Source organism: Ornithodoros turicata, chromosome 8, assembly GCF_037126465.1.
Source record: "Ornithodoros turicata isolate Travis chromosome 8, ASM3712646v1, whole genome shotgun sequence".
In the NCBI taxonomy this organism is placed as follows: Eukaryota; Metazoa; Arthropoda; class Arachnida; order Ixodida; family Argasidae; genus Ornithodoros; species Ornithodoros turicata.
In genome coordinates this window covers 24,845,836-24,865,707 of record NC_088208.1, presented here as the reverse complement: position 1 = coordinate 24,865,707, position 19,872 = coordinate 24,845,836, and the positions used below count along the sequence as shown (strand labels likewise).

At 47.0% G+C, this 19,872-nt stretch overlaps 1 protein-coding gene across 22 annotated transcripts in view; it reads left to right on the top strand.

Moving 5' to 3' along the window:
* LOC135366755 (muscleblind-like protein 2a) overlaps positions 1 to 19,872 on the top strand; it is a 304,286-nt gene that overhangs the window by 249,816 nt on the left and 34,598 nt on the right. The window lies entirely within an intron of this gene.

Here is a 19,872-nt window from a genome sequence, read left to right as displayed (position 1 = left end):
CCATCTCTCTCGCACATTCTGAACTCAAATGCAAAGATATTCCAAAAGCCGGGACTAGACATAATCAACTAGAAATGAAATCATGGGTGAAGCGTCTGCTCAAGTAAATGGTTAGCTTGTTACGTGAAGTCGGTGTAATTTCGTTTCTAGTTCATATATTCTGAACTCCACCGCGCCTCAGCAAAACGAACATCCAAGCATCAGAATGAGGTACACCAGCCAGTGAAAGACAACAAGTCTGTGGCTAACCTGCGCCGACCTCCCGGGGACTACCCTCATTTTCAACCTCCCACTGTTCCGACCTTTCTCAGCTTCGCCCGATATACATATACCTATCTCTCCTCGCTGCTTAGTCACAACGGAGTTGCAAAAAGTAAAAAAAAATCTAGCGATTAAAAACAACCTATAGAAGATCCGCTTTAAATGCGCGTGCCATCACGATAGATCTCCTCGATCCATCTGTCCGGCTTTCGATGTCTTTTGCGGCCCCCTCACAACGAACACAGTGCGCGGCCATCCTCATACATCTATCCCCAGGGTTGCTATTCGGCGCATGGGTGGCGCATTTGATCGCAATGCCCGACACGTTCGACCGTTCCATCTACGTACATGTTAGACCAACTGCACGCGTTGCATGAGGAGGGGGGGGGGAGGGCGACCGCGCCCTCAGTCTTCGGGGTGTCGTTCTTCTGACTCTGTCTTTCAAACTCATTAAATTAGAAGAACCCGGATAAGAGTGCATGGAAAGTAGACCCACACGCCTAGGTTTATTTTTGTTTTTGTTTTTGTTTTCGAGTTCGTTGCACGGCGTTGATGACGATGATGCAGAAGAAGGAAACCAGAGATTTTACCACCTGTTGCGACAGTTGTAAAGAAATGTCAGTCGGCAGCGGGAAAAGGGTTCGCAAGGTGGCGCGTCGGTCAGGTTATGCGAGGGTGGTCCGCCGTGTGAGAAATGGCGAGAGTTTCTCCACTCGATTTGGTATTACGGCCGCTTGTTTTGTCCATATGGCCAGGAGTTTGGGCGGGGCCGCGAGGGGCACTGTCCCGTGGAAGGTTCGCCCTCTTCTCGTGGGTTTATTTTGCACGCTGGTGGCGCTGCTGCTATGGATGTTTAATTTTTTTATTATTATTCCGTGTTATCGCCGCGATACAACTTTGGCTATGAGCGGCATATAGATGTGGAGAGACGGAGAGAAGACGGAAGGAATAAAGGGGTGGAAGACAGGGGAGGGGGGATTGATATGCGTCATGGGCGGACTTCCCGGGGAAGTGTGCGGATATCTATGAGCAAAATCCGTCGGAAAACGCAAGGGAGGACCTCTGACTGCACAGCTGGTGGTAGAATTCGTGCCCACCACCTTCCATAGTGTTCAGCATGACCACGTGGCATGACACTTTGCATTCGATAAGCATGTTGTATGTGGGGGCGAGGTTAGATGCCGGTCTTTTTTTGTTTTCTTGTTCTTGCTCATTTTTCTACGTTTTTCTGAACTCTTTTAGTGCTATAGGAAGTCTCAGCTCAGAGGTGCAGTGGCAGAAAGCGCGAATATGTCGGTGTGGGAGCAAGAATATAGACGGTACATTGACTCCGAGCGATCGAACGTATTGCGTACACACACGCACAACTTCAATCACCGGGGAAAACAAGATAAGGTTCTGGAAGGAGCAAACATGGCCCAAATGGAGGCGGAGAGGGAAAGGATCCATTTCCTTTTTTTTTTTTTTTTTTTTCTGGCTGCCATCTCCGGACTTGGAACTCCGTTTCCGTATCGCTTGTGTGCTTTTGGTCCATTTCGTCTCGTTACCCGATGGGAGAAGTTCTATTTCTGAAGCAACAGATGTATTGACGGAGTGCTAATGCAAATTCGTTATTCAAACACCGGTATATATGGGAAAGGCTTGTCGAGTTTCCCTCTTTTTATTTATTTATTGGTATACGGCAATTGGGGTCAACCTACCAAATAAAGGCATGCAGCCAAGCAGCGTACTGGGAGTGTAGCCCCTTAGAAGACGTGTCTTCAAGAGACCCAGCATGAGCCCAAGACACTTCGCTAAGATCAATGTCCTCACTAAGACACCCCTTTGCTTGCCCCGTACATATCGTACTGCACACGAAAAGGAACATATACTCGACCCCTAACTAGAACTCCGTTGCCTTGTGCTAAATTTTTCAGGACCTCTGCTGCCCAGGTCTCAGTATTTAGTACTCAGTACTCTTAATTGCTCTTTCATTTTTGTATTCGTTCTGTATTCATTCGGTGTTCTTTCATTTGTAAATTCAGATAGGTTTCCTTTTTCTTTTTCTTTTTGTCGCACCTTACAACGGTTGACTTTTCCAGGTCGTTTCAAAGGAAGTCCACGCTGTTATCATTAGGCTTGAAGCACCACGGGTGTTCTGACCTTAAACTGGGTTCTCGGGAAACGTTTTTCGAAGGAAGAGAAGGCGGTTTGTTGAATGAGCACTTCGAAATGCAGCTGTAGTACCTCGTGCAAATAAAGCATTTGTCTAATTTGCAGGCATATATTTCAACACTTCCGTGACTGTTTATTTTTTAGTATCTTCTAAGTCTCTTAAATATTTTTATAGTATTTACTACTGTACTCTAAATACTTTCGGTTCTAACTATCACTGTATTTTAAATACTTTTGTCTAACATCTTCTACATGTCTGCTTAGCGCTTGTATGTATAAGGCAAATTGAATCCCATTCATGTCTGTGGAGGCAATTGGATACGGAGATACTTTTCAGAGAATGAGTGGAGCCGTGAGCTAATTCCCTGAACGGAAGAAAGAAAGAAAAAGCTATGGAAGACTGAAATCTGGCAACCATGCATGAGGTTCAACCTTCCTATCCGCCCCCCTTCCCCCCTCCTCGTCGCTTTTATAGATATTAGCTTGCATCCTTGGTTATCGATTTTCTTCGAGGCGAAGCCCTCCGAGCCCTGAGTGGCTCTTTTTGCATTATACGTTCCAGTGAGCCGAAACATTGGATGCTTCTTGACGTTTGCTTCCAGAGAGGAAGAGACGACTTTAAGCTCGAGTTATATAAAAGGAGGGCTCCAGTCTCGGTTGAAGCTTTGATTTGGTCTGGAAAGCGAATTGCGATGTAAGATTAGCTATTGCGGTTTCCTCTGTAACGTTTCCTTCGTGTTTTTCATGGGATGTTTCGGAATGGTGCAGTTTGTGGCGCGATTTCTACATCGTTCGGCTTTTGCAGTTTTAAAGCGATAGAGTTACGGTGCCATCCACCGTGTGTATATAGGTCTGCCGGCCGTTGGTCTTATAGGGTAACGTGACCTGTGGCGTGCCACCATCACGTGATTGCTAGACTGTGTTTGCTGTACGCTGAAACTGTGTAACCGCTACAGTCACAGTGAAAAAACAAACAAACAGTTTCACAAATCGTTAAAAGGCTGAACACGGTGGAAATTGATGTTCTGTGGCTGGAACACAGAAGAAAGTACCAACACACAAAGCCTACCCTCTACCTACTGACGCAACCTTGGAAGTCATTCAAGAGGCGTGCTCGTGAAGAAGTGGGTTCGAATCCTGCAGCTGGCTAACCTTTTCAGTGACTTCCTTCTTTCTTCATTAAAAGGCTTTCAGTAAAACTTTTAGAAGCATTGGAAGAAGAGTTTGCTTTTGTTTAGGCGTAGAAGGTTACATATATTACCGTATAATCTGTATCGTGTATACGACCCGATGTTTGTGTTTCACCGCTTCTTTTATCGTGGATGCCACTATTTGTTACTGAGCGGCGCATTTATTTATTTTCAGGGTCAGTGCTTCCAGAGGTACAGTTAGTTAGTCATAGATTACGAAATACAAAAATCATATAATGCTTGGAACGTTCAGCATAAATAAATATAAGAAACTCAGCAAAAATGTGGCGCTTAAACGTATGTTCTTGACGAGATGAGGACGTATGTGTGCATGTTAGTAAGTTTGTGATAAAATGTTAGTAAATATGTTCTGTTTGTCAACACATTCGTCACAGTCATTACTATTTCGTTAGCAGCACAAAGCTTTCTGCTGTCCTTCGCCGCATAGAACCCGTGTAGCAATGTAGTAAGGAAGAATACTTGTATGTCATCCGGACTTGGAGTGGCTGCAGCGAATCCGCGCCCACTATGCCCAAAATATATTCCGCACCCGTGGGCCCTATCCATCGACAGCTAACGGAGAGCAGAAGCAGCGGTGATTGATGAGCCCCACAACCACTCTCCTATAACTAGGGGATGACGTTTCAGCTTCTCCGTTCCCCAATTTTTGATGGTCCAAGTTCGTCACAACTGGAGGTCAGACACCTTGCGGCACTGGTGACCTGTTGTAATACATCCAGTGTGACCTAATAAGTAATAATGTGTCGGGAACGGTCCGTCACGGCATTCTCATTAAAATATATAAATATTACGACGTACTTTGGTAAATATTGTAGACCAATATCATTTCACAAAAGCTTCACGTTGTCCACGAAACTGAATAAATATTACGTTTATTCGCTAAAAGAGCCAGGGAGACAAACATTGCTTCTCCTGCGTACATCGTGTCAGCGCAGTGAAAGCACGCTTCACAGGAGGCCGTTACGGACGGACACACGCTTAGTCTTGGTTTCGCCGTATTTGTAGAACACATTATATATTAATATATTCTGCACTTGATACAGGGAGTCCCAGCTAAATGCGAACATATTTAAAAAACATGTATATATTCATATCATTTTTTCCGAGACGAAATCAATTGCAATATAACATATGCTGAAGGGGGGGGGCATATGTTTAATGCAAAGTAAAAAAAAAGAGAAGGGAAAGGTTAGCCACGATGTGGGCTTGCTATTCCCTAAAGCTTTCAAGAAAAAAAAAGCAACGAAACAGCCGTTTTCAGAACAAAAATCCGTTCGGTAGATAGTCCGTAAAAAATTTGTGAAGGAATACCATTTTTTTCTGTATTTTGTTCATTGCGCATCTTCGGCGACGCGTCTTTCCTTCACCCTCAATGTGAGAGGGTGAAGGAGCACAGTGCCGCTTCATGCGTCGAAGATGAGCTTTAACTTGCGGAAACAAAACAAAAACAAATGTATCGGGTGACTCTAGCGGAACTGCCCTTATCTTGGGTTGCATTTTCTGTTTTCTTTTAAACTTTTTCCAGGATGCAAGAGGCGATAGTGTGCTCTTTCACCCTTTCACATTGTGGGTATGGAAAGTCGCGTCTTCGAAGATGCGCAATGAACAAAATAAAGGAAAAAATTGCGTTCCTTCACGAATTTTTTGCGGACGATCTATCGAACGGATTTTTGTTCTGAAAACGGCTCTGGTATCAGGTGACCGAAGCGACCAGAAGTTCTCATTGGGACAACTTCGTAGCTTTTATAATTAAAAAAGTTAATTATTGAAAGTTAATTAAGACGTTGCCTTCGGAGTTTGCTAATGCCCTTTTAAGGAGTGCCCTTCAGCATATGCTATATTGCAATTGATTTCATATCGGAAAAAGTGATGTATATATTTTTAAAAAATATGTTCGCATTTAGCTGGGACACCCTGTATATATATATATATATATATATATATATATATATATATATATATATGCGCCCTAGACCACAGACCAGAAGACCAGTGGTAAGAGTGGCGAATTATGCACGTCTTGATCAATTGCCTAACGGTCGATAATGACCTGTGTAATGGAGAAACCTTCAGGTCCAGACTGCTTTAAAGTGACAGACTGGTTGGCACAATAATCTTTCGAGGCGATCTCATGGGACGAAATTGTACATATTGAACATGCTGTGCATATTGATCGTACATAGCAATGGACTGAATGTCCCTGATATATAGTGCCACGTAAAGCGTTCGATTACTGCTACGATCTCTTCGTAGACAGCCGTTTGTAACTTCGTGTTCTGAGTCAGATTGTTCTTTTAGCTGCCAAGCCAGCCATGCCACTCGAAAGCTTGGTTTCACAGCTGCGCTATGGTGCATGCAGGGAGAGCCTACACTGCGTGATGCTCGTCTGAATTCTTTTGCTGGATTATCATTATGTTGGTGTCACGAGCATTCGGAACGCGTACCCTCAATAATATGCAATAATATGACATACTTGTACCCTTTATACCCTCAACAACAACACCCCCAACACTGCCCCAAAACACCGAATATCCTCTGGATGTACGAATAATGTCCCAACGGAATCATTCGTCCGATGGATATCTGTGGGATATCCATCGGACGTACGAATTTGGTAGGAATGTACGAATTTCTTTAGTGTCGTTTCTACCGCTCAATGTTATGGTAGAGAGACAGGTGACTTATATAGGCTTCAACAAAGTGTGTACGTTGAACGAGGGAACTCCGTGGGTACTCTGTGGGTACATAATGTCGTAGTACCTCGAAGTACGCCAGCCATACAATTCATATACTGAACATACACATGCAGATTGGCTCAACAGAAAATGTCCTGCCAATATCATGCACAGCGGCGGTTCTCCAAGTTTAACGTACCACGTATTACACGGACCTCATCGCTGCCTACGTATATCCCGTCAGATTTATTACCGGAGTCAGGCAATGCGTGGCTCATAAACAGCACCTCCCTGGCACCGGGTCCACCGGCCGGACCCTGGAAGAACGCCCGAGGCTTTCTTCCCCCCCATAGAAACAAGGTCTGCACGGGTCCCCACGTTGCCAGGGAAACCCAATCGATGGCTGCGACGCCGAAGGAGCTCAGACGCCAATCGGGCGCCGACCGACCGCGCCCACGGTTTCCCTGTCGCCAGGAAAAGAAGAATGCTCGATAGGGCAAAATCCGGTCAGATAGAGCACTTTGCGTGTGCATATTTTAAGAGGATAGGCGAACCATTATCGGCGGTATGTGTAAATTGCTGAGTCCCCGGTGTAGGCTAGAGGCAGGCGTGCGCACACGATATGGCTCGCTCGCGTGTGTGCGTGCGTGCGTGGGAGGAAGGGAGAGGGCCCGAGATGGAAGGCCATGGGATTGCCTGGGCCGTAATAAAGTTTTTTTGGGACGTCGTCGGTGGACGTGCATGGGTGCGAGAGGTTAAAGTCGTTCCGCACGGTTTCAGAAACCGATTTGCAACTTTCGTTGCGTCGTAGTTATATGTACTGGAAACTGGTTGTATGAATGCTTGGAATGAAATATTCATGTGGGAGAAGACGTCCGTTCGTTTTCGTTACTGGTCAGTTTGCGTTTTACTGGGGGAGGGATTAGCATAACGAGTTCGGACGAGTTCAGATTAATGGCGCGAATGTTGGAAGGCGGCGAGTGAAATCCGCCTCGGAATGTACGGTTTCATTTTATAAGGATTCTTATATCTTGTGTTCCGGAATCTTTCTCTGTACGTGCCCCATTATCAGTGTATTCACACGAGCGTCATCCTCACGGAATATTCTAGTGGAAGAAAAAAGCGAAAACACTGCTCACAGAGCCGAAGTTCCGGCCCGCGTTATGTTCAGCATTCGGACGGTGCGGGATATCGGGAGTGGCGTACTGCGCATTTAGCAGACGACACCGTCAGCGTGTTTTCCTGTCGTCTGCTACGGAATATCTTGTGGCAGTGTAGCAGGATATTCGGTCAGCAGTGTACGTGACAGCAGAAAGCTATGACGCTTTTCGCACCTTCCGCTTCCGGGGGAATGTCGCTAGTGTGAATGCACGGTATGTCTTTGACTGAAAGTTGATGTCCTCATCATTCTACGCGTTTTCTTAGGAGCTGCTGCTGTAATCTGGTACGGTAGTCGTACGTCCGCTTCTGCGCGCTCAAAATTTAAATTTCCATTGTCCAATCATGATGTAGACATCGCGGCCGATGAGTAGCGCCCCTAGCGGATCGTGCGGACGGGCTCCTCATAGGGGTTGCCGATTATGACACTGTCGTTATAATCTAGTAGGTCGTAGTACCCACAAGAGCGACGTCCTTATTGTATTTCTAGTGGAAGAATAGGTAAATCTGTTGACGGGGGACGGAAGTTCCCGCCACGTCCTATTCTGAGCATTCGCTCGGCGCGGGAACACCCATGGGAACACCAGGAGCGGCGACCTAAGTGCATAGCAGACGACAGTATAGGCGCCCTGTCGTCTGCTACGGGATATATTGCAGCCGAGCCGCATGGCACTCCCAACGTCACCTAGATACAGAAGGATGTCAGCCAATCGCCGCGGATGATTTCAAACGCAGGCTTTATGTGCCTACCAGTGGCTCCCCATGCGGCTCACGGCGGCTCGTCTTCATATGGCTACGGCCGCTGAAAGCGCTGTCGTGATTGGCGAGCTCTTAATTGTCACGTCACATCGTTTAAGCTATTAATATTTGTTTCTCGGTGCTGCTGATGGCTGGTGATGATGTGAGAGGTGATGTGGGTCTAGAAAGCTGTTACTTTTTTTTGCGTCTTCCAGTCGAGCACTCTGGAGAATGTCGCTAACGTGCACCCAACGGGTAGCGTCTTAACCCTTTCGTGTCTCTCTTAACCGCGTCCTGCTTTGCCTTCCACAGCCACGACACGCATCTCTTGGGTTCTTCTACAAGGTCTCTTTCGCGCTGACCGTGTCTCACGTTTGCCAGTTCCCATTACTGTACGCTATCGCGCGTATTCCGCCCAGCACATTCCTTGCTCGCACGATACGATGCAATCAAGGTATCGCCTTTCGAGGCAACGACCCGCAATTTGAACTTGTGGCACGCACAATGTTACACACACGTTCGCAGCTTTTGACGCGCGCCCCGCTCGATAAAGATGTTCGTGAGAACACCGCCACGTTTTTTATTATTATTTCTAGCCTCGCCCCGCCTTTGGTGGAAAGTACGGGGAGGAGATTCCCAGCTTCTGATGACGAGATTATGAGAACAAACGGCAGACGAGTCGCTCTCCTGGTATCTCCGCCATCTGAGCAGCGCCTCATAATGAGATATAGATCAGGGGAATTTTTAAACATTTTTTCCTGATATAAAATTGGAACGGAGGCAGATGAGGGGGCACACACTGCTGAACATGTCTCGCTTTAAATCATCTTCACCTCCTCTCTGGGAGCTTACTGCAGTTCCACGCTCCAATATGTTCGAGTCATTTGTGTGCGCGACGCAGCGTTGTTGTTCGACGACATGTCATGTTTCAACATGCAAACATTTGATACGTGCATGATGCATCACAAAGGGTTTTTACATCCGGGTCTTTAATGACGCACTGGTTTTGTAGACTTTTTGCATACAGTGAACTCTCGTTAATATGACCCCCGATAATCTGACATACGCGCTTTACGACCATACTCCTGGGGAACAATGCAGTGAAACCTCTGCAAAGCCCCCCCGTTTATACGACAATTCCGCATTATGACCAAAATGTTCGGGAACGACCACGGTCATAATAACAAAGGTTCACTGTATATGTCATCATCGGAGCACACCAGGAAATCACCTCCCCATCTCCACACATTTTGGACACCTTCGTCGGTATCGATCTCATAACACACCCACGCAGAAAAAAAAAAGAGAGAGAGAGAGAGAAAGAAATGACGGTGCAACATCTATAGTCCCAATACTTGCACCTCCTCGTTTTTATAACAGTCGGTTCTCATTCACGAAGCCAAAAATAACCCTTCAATTCTCAATAGTGACGGAGGGAGGTTTGCGCAACAAAAATGTTTCGATCTGCGCGAGAGTGCACACGGCGGGGACCACCCATGAACCCGAGACCTTGCGATCCACGTATGCAACGCAACAACAGCAGCAGCCCCTCGGTACTTCCTTTGCCTGCTCCGTAACAAAGTTTAATTGCCACGCATCTCGAGGCGCAACGGGAACGTCGTTGTGCCGGGAACCACGCAGCGTTGAGATGGAGGGATAGGGGCGCCGTGCCAAATGGCAATCGGGGTTCCTCATCCTTCGAGATGGCGCTGACAGGCATTGTGGTGGTATCATTCGGTCGCGTTTATCTGCAGAGTGGATTCTTTGTCGTTCTTTTTTTTTTTTTTTTTCTCGAAACACAATGTTTGAGATTCTCTTGGCTATGTGACAGAGACCGTGGGAAGATGGGTTAAGCGGGTTAAGGCGTCCCGCTCGTTACTAAATAAGCTACGCTTCAGAATATCGACACCTAGTTCCAAGTGCGAGCATGCGCCATCTTGTTGCCACGCCACGCTACCCACGCGCACGCGCACTGAGCGCACGATGCCATCTACCGTGCGCGGGTGAAATGTTTCTTTCATTTGCAAGCCACAGTTCACGGCCTCGAGCACACTTTGACATCCTCGGGACGCTCTGGTGGACAATACATGGATTATCGCGCAACAATCATACACGCTTCTCTATCACACAGGGAGCATTACGTTTGCCGTCTTTAATCCTCAAATGGGGGCGGTACCAGTGTGGTGCGGAAACAAGATGGCGCTCCTGCTCTCCCTTGAACCTCAGTGTCGATACTCTGAAGCGAAGCTCATTTAGTGACTCTAGCGGTAGCCAAGATCGTCCTGAAGACTTGGAGGCTGTGGGTTCGAATCCTACCACGGGCTGGTGCGGTCTGAGGTTTTCCCTGGGTTTTCCGAAGGCTTCCCAACACATTTCTGCCTGAAATCGGTCCAGGACGCATACTAACCCCCCTGTCCCCCAATCCTTCCTTCTGTTCTCTCTCTCTCTCTACCTGTCGCTCACAGCCACAGTTGCTTCGCGGCGCTGACAGGGAATTAAAAAAATGCTGCAGAAAAATGGAAGAAGCATGCGGCTAGCTTTGAGTAATCCTTAACGGAATCCTAAAACTACACTTCATGGTAGCTCCGCCCACAACTCTAAAGACGTCTGTGATCGGATGTCGCGAGTGGATACGCCGATCGCGATATACCGCGACACCGTGCCACTAGTCAAGTACGCCACGAAGCGCGGGAATCTTTTGTATTTTTCTTCCGCTTGAATATTCCGTGGAGATGTCGCTCACGGACGCGGTCCGTCGACAATCTTCGGATCTTCCGGTACGATAATCGTGGAAGGTAAGGTTTATGAAAGATAACAAAACAAAAGCCTGTGAGCGTGGCTTTTTTCAGAGATAATCGCGACCAATTTATTAGCACTACACAGCCACTATATTGGTAATTTAGCCCTGTCCCTCCATTATTTGAATGGCGCTCTCCGCTTAATTGAATTCTGCGTTCCAGGATGTGTGACCGCAGTACTGCGGCGCAACATAAGGAAAACGAGCCGACAATCTAATTGCGGTGCGCATTAGGACGACGCGTATGAGAGGAACTCCCGTAGATAAATTCCTCGACCAACGTAAGCATAAAATCAGCACAAGGATATATAGCTTCAAAGGATACCGTTATACTTACCATTATCGTCTCCCATGGGATCGTCGCGTCCCATTTACTGTTTTTATAAGGGAAAGAAGGCTACGTTTCCGGGCCTGGCGCCATTAGGCGCGTTGACGGCTCATGAGTCATGTTGCCCGGCCCTTTGCCTCGCATGTTTTCGTTCACGTTGGCTACATATTTTGTGACACTCATTTGGCTTTGTCACATCTTTTCCGCTCGGACAGGTGTCGTCCTTCCAACTTGGTCCTGACGTTACTTCACGCATAAAGAGGTATGGGCGGAACGTACCAGTATAGCAGGCGTGTTCAATGTGAGTGGACGTTCTAGGGTCCACTTGATGTCCACTTGACGGCTACCCCGGTTCTCGGAATCGGAAGAGGAAAGAAGATTAGCCAAGAAACAAAAGAGTGGTGGGCATGGTCACCCCAGAAGTTTATGGTCACGATCAGCGTCAAACAATACATGCATGATCATAAGATGAGGTCTACCAGCTTGGTGTCTGTAATAAACTGCCCAGAATTCTGCAGGAGTTGGATGTGTCTGACCGTCGGCCACGGACTCGGCGACTTCAACACGTTAGAAGGTGTGCTGTCCAGTCAGGCCAATACTGACTTTTGATGCTGATGATGTTTGGTGTCCTCACCAGACCCACACGGTCGGCCAGGTACAGGGGAGTCCGCCTTCCTAAGTCTTTAATGTATCGTCCTCAAAACAGGAAAACGGAAGTGGAAGCGAACGTCCGAAATGTGCGACCCAGCGAACTGCGAGATGAAAAGGAGATACAGAAATGGAGCGACTAGATGAGAAGTAATGTTTTCCTCGTGGTCTGTCATACACGTCATATGACACCTTACCACTGTTGCCACGACGGGGGAACTTGGAATGATATTTCATTTGTTCTGCACATTTTATGCGACCTTTTCTCATGGTATCCTCTGCTGGGCGCACAGATCTTCTGAGTGGGCGAGTCCGGCTCTCACTTCGAGTCTGGGCAGGAGGAGTCTCGCGTACATGCTGAACACGGCAGGCGCCTTCGGGACAGCGAGACGCCGGATACGTAACTAAACGTAACTTCTGGTTTTTCCGCGTCGAAGCAGAACAACATGAAGGTGTGTGTGCCAAAGGAACGACGCGGGCGCGATAAAGGTTCTCGGTGGGAGTGCCCTCAGCCCCGTAACCGGAACTTCGGCGCTCCGGTTCCACTAATCTCTCGCGACACGCAGCGCTTGAGGCCGACCTGAGACGACCAGTCAAAGACACCATTGCTTGCCGTACTTCGTAGACAAAGGCTGACTTCGGCTGACAAGACCTCGATTGTCCAGCACCGCTCTCTGATACTGAAATTCTTAAAATAACCTCGCTAAACAAACATTTCAGTGTTATCTCCCCCAGCAACCATGTTTCACCTCGAGCAACATTCTACTTGGCATATGTGTACACACTATATCAGCCGTGTCACAGAGCGGTGTTATACAGAGAGGACTGTAGGCGATAAACTCCGTCCATGCCTTGCAGTCCAGCAAAGGAAGGAGCTAGTCCCAGCGGTCCTCAGCAAAAAGCACTCCACCTGAATCGAAGGAAACCTTGTGATCCAGCCTAGCTTCAGTTTCACTTGGTCCTTGTTTTCCGCCTCATTTGGCTGCTGCTTCCATTTTCTCTTTGTTTCGCCCCCTCGTCTGTCCGGCTTGACTTCTTCGCCGGGCATTGTGCGCAAGAACGCAGATAGGAGCCGGGAAAGCGGTCCAAACAAGTCTTTTCCCCCCCGTTGATATGGCTTCAATTGAGTATTACACTCTGGCCAGTGGTGCTGAGAGAAACAGGCTGGTGGAGGAATAGATATCTTTGCACATTTGATAAGGCGGAGACGGAGGTCTGCCCTTTAAGAGGGTCTATTTATTGTTGGTACATAAAGAGCGTTAGTACGGGTAAAATATGAGGATCGCAGATAATATCCGCTCTGTATGTCTGTCCAAAGAGCAAATCTGCTGTCGCAAGGTTGGGGCCTTGCAGGCTGTTTTTAAGAGCCGGATTACTATAGTTTCTACGTATCGTCCCGTGGGACTCCTAGAATCGTGTACCTAAGCGCCTTGGGGCTATAAAAGAAATAAGGCGGCGCCACTGCGCGTGCTCAGTTATCCAAACAATGGTTTGTGCAAGGCCGTTTGAGTCTCTCCTCTCAACTTAGTCGTGTTACCTATCTTATGCCTCAAGGAAATGCTTTTTTTCTTTTTTCACGACTCCATAAGTCTTCAAGAGGCGCTTTGCGCTTCCAATCTAATCCAAGCGCTTGCATTCCAAAACCAGAGTAAGACTGCCATATGACGCCATGCGGAAGAACTGTACACCGGTTTGAGTGTTCCCCTTGTCCTTGTCTGTCATGGGACTTAGGCCCGGGCCCGGTTCACACTATTGCGTTCCAGTGCATGTGTGCGGATGCGTTGACATTCTTCCTCTTCTTCTTCTACCTGGAACGCGGTCTAGTATTGCCTATGATGGCTTATGATACGCGGGACGACGCATAGGTTGTTTACCACGGCAAACCGCACGCATTGGAACGCAATAAGCCCGGTTCATACTATTGCTATGGTGGGACTAGAATGTCCACCGTACTATTGCGCTCCAATGCGTGTGAGTGCATAGGTCGCGCTCCAGGAGGAAGAGGAGAAAATGCGAACGCATACGCACGCAGCCGCACGCATGCATTGGAATGCAGTATAGTGTGAACCGTCCTATAGTGTGAAAGCAAGCATGTGGAACGGGTGTTCCGCAATGTTCGTTCCAGCATCCAGTACTAAATGTGCTCTTCATCTTGAGCCATTCGCATTAGCTTCGCATCGCCCTGTCACGCTTGTCTGACATCTCGGTGTGATTTCGTCCGCAAAAGCCGAATGCGCCCTGCTTGCACGTCACATTCCGACCCCACTCCAACCCTACCTCGTGGGGCTTCATCCCAATCTCAAACGCATGCCACGACGCCACCTTGCTTCCTTGTGGTTGCAGAGGCCCCTCCTCGTTCACAAGCTACAGGTAGTGGTAGTGGCTAAGTGAAAGGACCGGTATATCATCGTTAGTCAACGGGCGCTCGAGATGTTCGTCAGACAGCGCACTTAATTGTCCCCGGAGGCACGCTCCTTCCAGTTCCCGCTTATCGGAAGAGCGAATGTCGTGCTCCAACGGGCGTTCCAAAGCACGCCATTGTTTGTGCCGTTGGCACCCTCTCTGTTTTAATCGGCGTCAGGATGGGTGTATACAGCGTGTGAGAAGGCAAGGGGTTGAGAGGCAGGGGACGGTTAGTGACTTGTTCTGAAGCCCATTGTTTTGCGAAACGTTGTTGCTGTTCTTTGGGGAATAATCTTTCTCGCGTGGAGTATCGCGCGTCGGTTGGTTCGTTGTGCCGTTTGATTGCCGCTTTGGCGGTATGCTGATCCGGATGCAGACTCCGTAGCCTATCTTGTAGAGCCTGAGAAATTCGTAAATAAACAAGAACGACTCCTTAATTCAATAAATTGCAATTACTGTACTTGAATTACTCGGTCATCGTCAAGTAATTCAAGTAGGTGGGCGTTCGTGTCGTCCCTATATGTGAAGCTCCGTTTCTCTCTTCTTGTGCACGACCGATTGTTGTGATGATTGGTGAATGGAGACAGTACAGTATACCCTTCGTTATAACGAAATCGCTATATTTACTGTTTCACGTTGTCTCTGACGAAATTCATGCGTTTCGAAGCAGATTATTGGATGCAAACTACCAACGGACTCCACGCGGTTCTGGGGCTATCGCTATTTTTATGTCACTTTCGCTTGTATCGAATTACCGCTTGCGTCGAGTTTTTTTCTACGACCCCGCTGATTTCGTTATAACGTTGCTGTACCGGGTTTATTTTGCTATGGCCCATCTACAACTACGCATCTAGCACTTAGCAACCAGAACTGCCAGCCATCGGTGCGGCGAAGGCAAGACTAGCTGCTGCGGTCTCTTCTCTTGAGCTCCTCTGGTTCAAACGTCGTCGTCTTCTTTCTTTTTTTCTGCTCCCACCTCCCATATCTATATTCTGCCGAAGTACCTGCCGATGTACCGAAATATACCACGGCCGCTTAGTGCATCACTCGACTTGGCTTGACAGGAAAGTGTCAGCCGCTGCTTCGGGCAGGATGCCACATGCGAGACCCCGAAAGCTGTCCGAGATATAGATACACAAGACTACGGGAGGAGGGAAGATGCTTGCCTCTTTGATTGCTTTGTCGTGCGACCTCATCAGGGCTATGTGTGTTTGTGGCCTGACATGTGACAGGGAAGGAACGGGGGGATGCTGTCGTGATCAAGACTCCAAGATGGCTCTGAGGATATGGAATCTTCGGAGCCAGTTCTGGCAAACCTTCTCCGCGTCGTTTCGTTAGTCTATACTATCGGGATGCTTGTCTCCGGCATAGTATTTTTGTATATTTAACAGCGCGTTTCACAGTATATTTTTATTTATACCTGTTCTTGTCTTCACCCTTATCTTATATTAGCCCTGTTTTAGTAGATCGGGAGATTTTAGTTTGAGTTTTAGGAAAGTTTTAGTGGATTGCAAGCACTCTACGAGAACGATACGATAAGATGACGTACTTTAAGACAACACGATGTTCAGATTCGAGCTCGTATACCGTTTTCGAAACACCTTATGCGACGTACAGCCTACACACACCATTCTCCTTCCGTTACTTCTTCATTTATTTTTTGTATTCAAGTTGCGGCAGGTATATCTGAACATATATGGAGTTCGGTAGCAATTCTATTGATGATAGGAACGAGGATTGATGATAGGAAGAGGGAAAGGGAAATCAGTACACTCATCTTTCGCTTCCGTTTCCGTCACTCAGTGATGGGCAAAGTACCTCAAAATTGTACTTGAAGTGCCAAGTATCTAGGCACCTGTTGTACCTTAACTACAGTACAAAGTATCGTACTACAAATGTCCTTAAAGTACAAAGTTCTAAAATACTCATCACGTACAGTACAAATTTAGATCCTATCGCTGGAAGTTTCAAGAAATGGTAATTGAGAAAACGTGGGATAATTATGCTTGGAGTGTTATCTTTCGAAAGCTTTTAGCTAGCATTTTTGCCCAATGCTTGTTAGAAAACATGGATAGTTTACTGCTGACTTATCAATGCGAACCGAAAGAAATGACTTTGCGACCAAGTTTTGCGTTTGCATTTCCAACTCAGTACCTGAGTACTTAAAAGGAAAGTACAGAAGAAAAGTACGTAAAGTACGGTGCACAGTAAACAAATTGAAATGAGGAACAAGTACTGAGGAATGTACTTAACAACAAATACAAAACACAAGTACTGTGGAACGTACTTAAAGTAGTACTTGAGTATACTTGGATGGGTAGAAATCCAGCGAACTTGGCACTGAAGAACAACGAGAGATACATGATGATGACATGCGTGGTGCTTCAACGCAGGCGTTACGTTACCCATTTACATGTGGGTTATAAATGAATGGTATGGAAATCAAGTGGACATACAACAGCGAGAGGACAGCTCCTGTACAAAGACCGTCCTTATGGAATAGTTCTGCATAGCGATACCATTCAATTATACTTGTACTTCCCATCGAGTCATTACATTCTCCGATCACGATGAGTCTATAGCTGTAGTGCATAATGTCCTTTCCTTCGGCAGGACCAACCGTAAAGTCACAGAGCAGCGACACAACACGTCCAGGTCCAAATATTCACGAAAAGATCGCTAGGAGTCAACCTTTACCCTGTCACTTTCGACATGAACGTGAAAGTTTATTAAAATACCCACTGTCCCTACAGCGAAGTGAGTGACAGAAACGATTTGCGCTCGACGCCGCGAACAGGGGCGATATGGGGCTCGTATATGTGGACAAGATATGAAAGGATGACGTAGGCGAGGAGCGACGACGACGACAGCTATTGAGGCATACCTTCCAAAAGAGCGTAAATCTCCAACGGAGCTATCGGAAAGACAAAGAGCCTCCCTCAAGCCCATATTGTATATTGCTTGCGTGTTTCTTTCTCGCTCTTTTCGTGGTTTTTACCGCATTTTTTTTCACTGTGCCTACTTCTCTATTGCGAGCGTATAGCAGTAATGCGCATATACGAAACAACAGTAATAAGAAGTAGCAGTAGTGCCGTCGGCGACGCCATATTGGTTCAGACGGTGCAGTAACGCATTGATAGGTAGCGCAAGAGAGGAAGGAGAGGACATCCTCTTTCGAGACACGATATTGACAGGTCGCAATCGTGATCACGGACTCGGATTGGATGAGAAATAAGCGGAGAGCGGCGTGGATTATGTTATACGGAAGACTTTTTTTTACTTTCTCTTTTCTTTTTTTGCATGAGAAGGAAAATGTGATGTGCGGTTGGCTCCCGCATTATTTTGAGCTTGAGAAAGAGTTTGTCTTCACGGTCACGCGTTGTGCTGTTTCACGTGAGATGGAGAACGAGCGTAGAGTGCAATCGGTGTTGTTGTTGTTGTTGTCTAGTGCAGAGTTTCCCAAACTTCCCGTTGTGTCGGACCCGAAAAACCAGTGAGAATCCATTCGAGGACCCCCGTTAAGTACGATTCATGTTGACGTAAATAAGGGACGTGAAGAAAGAAAAGAAAACAAACAAACAAGGCACCACCATGCAGAAAATGAGCAGGTAGCATATTTCTGCCTCTATTGTCCCCGTGAGATGACATGACCAGCACTCGCCGAGACGGTCCTCGGACTGTCTTCGATCGTCGCGGACCACACTTTGGGAACCACTGGTCTAGTGCGTTGTAGTCGTCGTGGGGAATTCCTACTATAGCTATTACTATTTGGTTGCAAAATTAGCTGCTAATGTTACATCGTTGTTTACACTTAACCTGTCGTATAAACTAACTAACTAAAACCTGCTGATGGCGAGTGCGCATTCTAACTGGATGTTTTGCGAACCCAGCAGCCGCTTGAAGTCGATCCATTTCCGGTTCAGCAAATAAATAAATAATATCAGCTTGTCATGATCGAAATAGTCGCACGAAGTTCATTAACGACCCAGAACTGAGCTTCTACATATGAGAAGTAACTGTAACACCATAAAAAAAAAAAGAACAGTCATTTGCTCGAGCAACCAACGTCGCGAAACTGTGAAAAGTCATGGTGAGTATTGCTGTAGTAGGGATGAAAATATTCGAAAATATTGTCGTACTTTGCCTTTTTCCTGATTGTTTGTTTTTTCTGGCTCTATTGTTCCACTCACAAACGCGTTTTGGAGTCGCCAGTCCTGACTAGATCGGGACCAACCTCTCGATATTTTTCTTTCTTATCCAATCCAGTCCAATCCATTCGAAAATATTGTCTGATTGCAGAATATGAATGCCCTTATATGATATATCCTTACGAGTATCCTCGTGACAACATGAAATAAACGTATGGATATGCGGATATGAATGTCCATACGAAAGAGCATATACCCTGTCGCATCATATTGAATAAGACTACAGACGGAATACAAATAACGCTTTGGAGCGAAACAGGAGCGAAATGTGAAATAACAATTTCAATACCGTGTCATTCCCCCATCGTTTGGTCTTTCCATCGCAGTCCGCGCGCGGGACAACTCAATCCGCATTGCGTTAGAAAGCACATTTATCACCGCTGGGGTGCAGTGTTTCTCTCTCTCTTTCTCTCTCTCTCTACTCCCCTTAGGGGGACAGTCGGACGAAAAGCTACGTTATCTTTCCCATCGACTGTTTTTCTATTTGGTTCTGCTCTAGAGACCTGACGTGAGAGGTCATTGGAAATCTTTGTTGACCGGCCGTTGCTATGGTTACCAGCCCACGGTTCAGCGCCGGTGCACTTAATTATAGGATGTGACCAGCCAAAGTATTCGTTGTCTGAATGTGAACCAGACGAACGCAAAAAATAAAAAGGAAAGAGAGTATCGGTACTGCGTTTTTGTTTTAAAATAAATTCGTGTTGGCGCCGCGAAGCAACTGTGGTTATAAGCGGCGTACAGATGTGGACAGGTGGAGAGAGAGAACAGCAGGAAGGAGTGGGTGATAGTGGGGGTTAGTATGCGTCCTGGGCCGACTTCAGGGGGAACTGTGCCGACATTCGTCTGGAAAGTCTTCGGAAAACCCAGGGAAAACCTCAGACAGCACAACCGGTGGTAGGATTCGAACCGACCACCTCCCAGTCTTCAGCACGACCTTGGCTACCACACACCAATGAGTGGGACGCCTTAACCCGCTCGGCCATGCCGCTGGTACTGCGCACGCAATCGCTTTGCGTAAGGCAAGAAAATAACGCGTACGCACTTCGCTTTTGCGTTTGACGCGCGCGCAGCCTTGCGTACTCTACAACTAAAACTCACTGATGCGTTGCGTACTTTAAGGTGTATCTCTGTAGTACCATCCCCGACGCAGTTAGCCATCTGTGTTATTGTCCTTACCATCTCTGTTATCTCTGTGTTGTTGTCCTTACGCTGTTGATAAGCACTGATCTCAGTGTAATCTATAGTGAGCAAAACTGTGCAGTGTTATTAGGAACACTTGTATTCTATGCAC